The following is a 7,865-nucleotide window of genomic DNA, read 5'->3' on the forward strand; positions in this document are numbered from 1 at the left end:
TTCTGCAGTTTTCTACAACTATTGCCATTCCTTTCCAACTTGAGAAGTATAATTGAATAAGCAATATAAGGAAAAATTTCAATCAATTGCTGTGCATCAAATGATTTATTAGGAATATCATTTTTTATATCTTCTTCTACTTCTTCTGCTGCTGTTCATATTAAAATGTGTCATAATTCAAAGAGTAAAATAAAAGGAATAAGGATGTTGCACAGCTGGAAGGGTTCTGTTTCTGCTTAAGCAATATTTCCGCTTCATAGCAAATCGCGCTGTTAAGAAATTTCTAGTACGAAGCAGTAGGAGAACGCCATAAATGTATGTGTGTGAGTAGTGTGTGTAGTACGTGTGAAAAAACATCAATACTGCTGTGTTGCTTATAAAATGAAGATATGCGTATAGACGACCACCCTGGGGGGTCTTATAATATTTACGCTGGATATGTGGCGCTCTTAAAAGCATTCATTAAAAAAGCATGTGTTACACATTAAACACACATAGCGTTTAAGACGCTGTCGATAACGATAGAAATTACTACGAAGATATGTACTTGCTTACAATAATTTAACTACTGCAGTTTGCTGCGTACACACGCACAACTTGCTCGTGTGTATGCTTGAATGAAGAACGGTTGTGCATAATATGCATGCATCCATCTCACATAGCAATGCAGTTTCAAACAAATTTTACATATTGAAGTGTTTGTAGTAAGTCAGCATGTAATATTAAGCATTGATCGATAAGGATTTTTCGTGTTTAAAAGGATTTTTATGCTCTTCCGTTATCTACATTTGATATTTTACTTTATTTGCTAAATTTCAGTTTTCACATTTTCGTTCTATTTTTTTTCTCATCTTTTTATTTGCATGCACTAAAAAATTTTGTTTAGTTGTTGGTTTAGTGATTTTCTGATTTTGATAAACTGCGATACATCACAATATCAAATTGCTGCGGAGAGGGTTTCATAAATTTGTGGCGCACCAGAACGAAGAGCTTCAGCTTTATTAAGGATATAAAATGTTGAATGCGCGAATTTTGATGACTCATATAAAATTGTGTAACTGTGTTAAGATATTCACTTCAAATTGATGGAATGATACTACCTCATAATAAAGCAAATCTCATGCTGCAGTTTATTAAGCTTTTTATGGTAATTTTTTGCTGTGATAGCAAATGTTAAGTTTATAATGATGAAATTAGCTCATTATGATGTTTTTTAAAGGTTTTGAAAAAAAACAATTTTTATATTTTATACAGTTTGAATAAAGTTTTCAAAAGAATTGTGTATGCACATGTCATATAGTACTTAATATACTTAGTTTTTTTTTTGTTATGCCGGGTACCTAAAAAGGTCTTGCGAATATTTTAATTATAACTTTCACTTTTTTATTATTTTGTTATACAACTATAACAATAATTTTATTATTTTTGTTATATACAATAATTAAATTTAATAGTGACCAAATTAGAATATGCACTCTCTCTGACTAGTAACTAAAATTTTTAATATATTTTTTTTTTGGGATTTTAAACAAATGTACAAATTTTCAGAAATATTTATATAGAAACTTCATTGCGATAGCTGGTCACTTTATTATTTTATAATTTTTCAAAAATAATTTTTGATCGAAATTTTTTTTTTCGACCGTCATGCTCAAGTCCCTAACATATTAATATGTACTATACGGAATAAAACACACTTTCGTCAGAGAGAATAGTTCTCTTGATATTTGAAACTATACTCTTTCATTTATGATCTGCGTCCAGACTTCTACCGCATTTGCCAGTGTCTATTTGTTAGCTTAGTTTCTGTTTCTAGGTTTAATTTTTTGCCATGAGGACTTTAATCACGTATGACTTTATTATTTGCTAATTTTTGGGTCAGCTATATTCAATTATATTTTCGAACATATTGCTCCTATTAATGCTTGTATCCATTTCCTTAATGAGAACACCTATTATAAAAAGTTGTGGTGTTGTTAGTTTTATGGGTTCGTTCACATTTCTTAAACAATATTCTTGTGATTTATTGATCCAATCCTAACTTATATCTCCTCTCTTAATGTGAACCACCTTTAATAGAAAAATAAGGTGTGCTCTGCGTAGTCACAGTCTACGTCACCATAAATGGCGTTTGATTTATTGGCCAAATATGGACTTGTATTTCATTTCTTAATGTGAATTACTGTTTACATAAAAAGAAGATGTTTACAATCACATCGTCAAAGTCTCCATCGTCATCAATGCATTTGTGTAGATTCATTCCAAAAATGCAGTGCAGCATCTGAGTGAGATAGTAATTTCTGTCTATCGATTTCCGTTCGAGCCAGATGATTATATTAGGTATCAATCTAACTCACAATCTTTCTTGCGAGCTATTACTTTATTTATCTTACGGTATCGAGTTGATTTGGTGCTGATTGTCATTCATCTTCTTGTTGTACACTCTTTGGCGCTCCAATTAGTCATAGGCCAATTAGAGTTATCAGCTTAATTCCTGCATCGCTAAGCAAGCCCTAAAGTGGAACCCTCAAAGTAGTCGCAGGCCTGGCGCTTCTTCAAGAACGTGGCGAACAATTGATGTCGAACTAACATCAGCGCGCTACTCATGGAACGACATCTGCACGGCAGCTCAAAATAGAATACGCTTCGGAGGAAGTGTTGACGCCCAATGCTCCACTGGGAGGTAATAGAACAAAGAAGAAGTGTTACTAGTTCTCGCAAACATTTTTTCCATTGAGACATTGCAATAAGCTAATGTAATACGTAGAGCTGCCCTTTTATGTACCACTGTTACTTCTTTTATAAATGTTTCGTTGCCTAGTTTGTCAGCTTACACTTCGCTATTATAGAGAAGGATATTTTTTATTGTTGTGAATAACTTATAGTAATTAGATCTTTTATATGTAAAAATTGTATGTAATTAAATTGAATAGTGGCCAAATTAGAATATACACTCGCTCTGTCTGGTACACAAAATATTTAATATATTTTTTTTTTGGGATTTTCCATAAAGTTTTAATTTCTACTGAAACGGTTTAAATATTCCATCATTGCAATCAGAACCTCATTCAAAATATATGTGCAACATTAAGCAAATATAGTTCAAAACATTTATTTTAATAAAGTTAATACCAAAACTATGTCGAGTATTTCACAATTTGTGTAGTAGCAAAAAAAAATTTAAACAATGCAATAAAATTCAGTTGAAAATGTCAGAGTAACATTTTTGTAAATTAAAATTCACAAAATGCTCATGTTGCTGTTGCTGCTGCTGCTGCTGGTACCGTTGTTGGTGTTGCTGCTGTTTGTGTTGCTGCTGTTATGAATGTTGTTGCAATTGCTGAGCCGCATTTACTGTTTGCATTATACTCAAAATTGAATTCATAACTTTTGCCGCACAGCACTTGTAATAATTGTGCATTGTATGCATATTTTTTTGTGCCATTGTATTTGTGCGGTATTGTAATCCTCCGGAATGCAATCTCGGAAATTACAATTGAAATTCCATGAAGCTTTCCAATTTAATAAATTTGAAAATATTACTACTGTGCTTAAACTGAAATTAATAACATAAGTTACAGATTTGAAACAATATTGTTGACATATTTATAAATTCATTTATTTATTTAATAAGGAAACATAAGCCAAAATAAATTGCACTACAGAATAGTTTCTCATAGAGTTTTTTTTCCTATTGGAGACTACTGATTTGTTCTCTGAGTAAGAATATTTATTTTACAATGCAAATAGAAGTCAAAGTTTAGGTCGTTATGTTAGCCATTTATAAATATGTCATTGAAAATAAGTATCCAAAAAAAAAAAGAAAACCCTCGCTGCCATTACTACTCGTAGTACAGGAACACAGGAATGGAAGTAAGTTGTACAACACTGATCTTCAGCTTGCATTTAAAAAAACAGACACCTTGTTTATGAACACAAAAAAAGCTCTAGTAATTACGGTAACTCATTTAAAACTTGCTACATTAACAAAATTATATTCTACTTGAATGATAAGTAACTAACATTCAAATCCATCGGGACCTTAGGATAATCCCGGTAAGAGGCAAAGTAAAAAAGGTAGCTAGAAAATACCATGAACGAATACAAATTCATTCCGACATCCTTGCTTCGAATGTAATGTCCCCCTCAAAAATTTTTACGCGACTGAAAAGGAAAACGCCGGCTCTCCACAGGGAGAACTACCTTAATTGTAAATTATTATAACTTAAATAGTGTTTATTTAAAAATTTTAAAACGTTACCATGTTATGTGATAGAATACATATTGAATTTGATTTAAATAACAAAAAAAAAAAAATTTGAATGGAAGAGGAAATTCTGTTGACCCTAAAATCAAAAGATTCATGTAACCTTATAACCATACTTGATATATGTTAGAATAATTCTAGAATCAAAAATCTTTTAACCACTATGTCTAAACTTCCTTTTTCATCACAGTTCAAATTTGCTTCCAGAGATTTTTTAAAAGTTTTGATAAAATTATTGGCTTGCCCATTTGTAGTTGGAAACTCTGAAGGTGTAAGAATGTGTTGCATACCAACATCTTTTTAAAATTATTGGAATTCCCATTATTGCTTACTACGCTATCCACTAAACCATACCTATACCTAAGAATTAAAAATAATATATAATTAATCAATTCAATAATTCTACAGTTGCTTCATGATTTTGTTCCAATATAACATAGCAAGTTAATTTTTTAATGAACTTTCATAGCAAATTAAAACTCCAGAAAAATGTGGGAACATAAAAATATTAAATACAGTTTTGAGTCAATTGGTTAATACGCTGACTCTGAGGTGCAAATTTTGCAGGGTACGTGTACAATCCTTAGTACTTGCAGTTTCAAAAAATTATTTACGTATAATTAAATACAAGAATTATTTCCAAGATCACTATTGATGGATATTTGGCAATACTCGAAACAGCTGCATGGTGAGCCAAAAATTCAATTAATTCAAATAATATAAAAAAAAATTTTGTTGTTGTAGTTCACTACTTCATGAAAAATATCTTTAAGAATTGAATATATTTTGTTAAAAAATCGAATATGTTTTGTTCAAAAATCGAAAATATCTTGTCCAAAAATTAAACAATTTTTTCTAAACATTTAGTAGTGCTTAGAGTATCTATATAATTTAGTTTTCTTTGATATAATTATTTTTGGAAAATATACAATATTAAAATATTAATAATCTATTCAATTAATAAAAGTAATTTAAATAAATTTTTGTTGTTGTAGTTCACTACTATTTTAAAAAAAAGTCTTTATTAATAATCTATAAAATTTAATTTTCTCTGGTGTAATTCATTTACTTTAGTAAATGATGTGGATAATGGTTTAGGTTGAAGTGGATAAGGATAGGACAAGTGCTCTAATTGGGACCTATTAAATTTCTTGTCAATTGAAATATTTATATATAAGATATAGTCTCTATTTCGATAGAAAACAGAATAATAGTTAAGGAAATTTTACCACGAAAATTAATTTTTAATTAACTAAGTCAATCTCCCTTTTTAAAGATATTAGACACCAATTAAATAAAAAATAAAATAGCCAAATCTGATAAAAATATTTAAAACTTTGGATTTTATCTCTGATTAATAAATTCAATTTCAAGCCAATTTACAATACATCGCAATTCCCTTTGAGTAGTCCTCATCATCATATCACAATTACTAATAGTAAAATTGATGACGTAATCATAAATAACCGTGCAAATTTCTTTCCCAAAGCGAACTTTTCTTACTTCTTTTACGGGGGCTATTGGTTGTCATAAGAAACAAAACAAACGTCAATTATTTTTAACAAATACGCCCACTTAATTTTATGATGTTTATAGAATTTGCACGATTATTCAAATGTATACAAACGATTGGGAAAATAGCTTTCGAGTGGCGGATGAATTAGAAGAAGACGAAGAAAAAGTAGAGAACAAGAAGAGGAAATAATAAAAAAGAAAAGAATTAATGCCATTCCGAAACAATGAAATAGCAAAACAAAGGAACCACATTTCATTAATAAGGCTTATCATAAGGATAACATCAATACTCATAAAAAAGGAATTATAATTGGATCGAAAAATGATTTTTCTTTTAGTATAGGAAAATGTGTTTGGAAAATTTGTTTTCTTAAGCATTTTCCTTTTCAATTTTATTTTTTTTTTCTGTATTGTTTTTTTTCTTTTTTTGTTGTGTTGTGTTTTGCTGATGTTGATTGTGCGTCTGGTTGGCGACATTTTGAAATTGAATAATTTTCCATAATTTTTATTTGCACAAAATAAGCGGAAACGGAAACTGAATACAATGCTGCGCACAAACATACACAAAACGAATACAAATTACTAACAAATATAAGCAAATTTATACACTAATACATATATATATATAGATTTGATACACACGTATATGTATGGTATGTGTAGGTATTCGTATCTGGTAGGTTATTCATGGCTAAAAATCTAGAAAAGCATTCAAGGCACAAATTCTGGAGAAGTCAACTGTGTAAGTAGAGGGGCGCAATGGTGTAAGTGGTTATATTTTTTAGTATAACGACTTTGGTGACGACGAGCATTGCAAAGTACTATGATAAAACAACAACAATTTATAGATATAAAGACAGCAACTAGAGATACTTTGTTGCAGTTGCTGAGCATGATGTTGATGCTGATGCTGCTGCTGAGGCTGATGCTGAGGCTGATGTTGATGTTTATGTTGATGGCAATGACAACGAGGTAAAATATATAAGTGAATGAAGCTGATGACAACAACGAGTATCAAAAGTCGTCTTAATTTTCATAATAAAACGAATATTGTTGACTGCCATAATTATACCATAGACGACGCCAACCAACCTAACTTGTCTATTGTTTCAACTTGGTTGTTTGTACGTTTATCGCGACTTCTGTTTATTTCCTTGTTATCCTTGTAGTTGCTATTTATCCTACTTCTGCCATTCAGTATCCAAATTATAATTACGTACTTCTTTGGCTGGCAATCAACGTGCTTTTGCTGCTAATGCCGCTATAATTTCCAAGAAATTTTCTTTGAAATCTTTGCAGTTACAATTTTTAACTATTTTTATTTTGTTGCCATTATATTATAAAAAAAAATATACTAACAACAATTGAAATTTATCCACTTCGTAAAATGAAATCCGTACAGATGTCCACAAGGCAAAAAGGTTTATTTAATTTTCTTCTTCTTTATTGCTAAGGCTTTTGAATTTTTTAAAAATCCTAGCAATTTATATCTTTACTATTGCATTGACCAAACCTTAATATTAATATTACAGAGTAACTCTTTTAATATACTTTAAATCATAATTTGAATAGTACATAATATTTTGTATCTTTTGTTAGGAAATTTAATTCAGTTGTATTGCAAAGGATTTTCAAATTTAAGTAGCTTTTATTCCTTGCAATTTTATGGTATCTTCAATCTTCTGCTTTTGGCTTGTAATTTTCTTCTCAAATTTGGCGTACATCAAGCGCATAACTTCGCATTTCATTTCATAACAATTCTAATAATTCCATGACGATGTAATAATGCAAAGTCCTTGCATACTTGCATTGTAATTACTTAATCTTTTCCAGATTTTGTAAATCATTATGCTGCATCCATTCTCGAATTGCTGGCATGTTTTTGAGGCATGTCAAATTAGCTTGTCAACATGCTGTGTGCTATGCTCTGCTATATTTGCTGCCTAGCACCTTTTCACGTGGCTGCTATTGGCAATTTCTAAAGTGGCAATAGCAACAACAACACCAACAACGCTAACAACAATATCACACCAATAGCAAGCAGCAGCATTGGCAGTAGTAGAAGGAGCAACATCATTACAAA

The sequence above is a fragment of the Teleopsis dalmanni genome, chromosome 1 (assembly GCF_002237135.1).
Source record: "Teleopsis dalmanni isolate 2A chromosome 1, ASM223713v2, whole genome shotgun sequence".
In the NCBI taxonomy this organism is placed as follows: domain Eukaryota; kingdom Metazoa; phylum Arthropoda; class Insecta; order Diptera; family Diopsidae; genus Teleopsis; species Teleopsis dalmanni.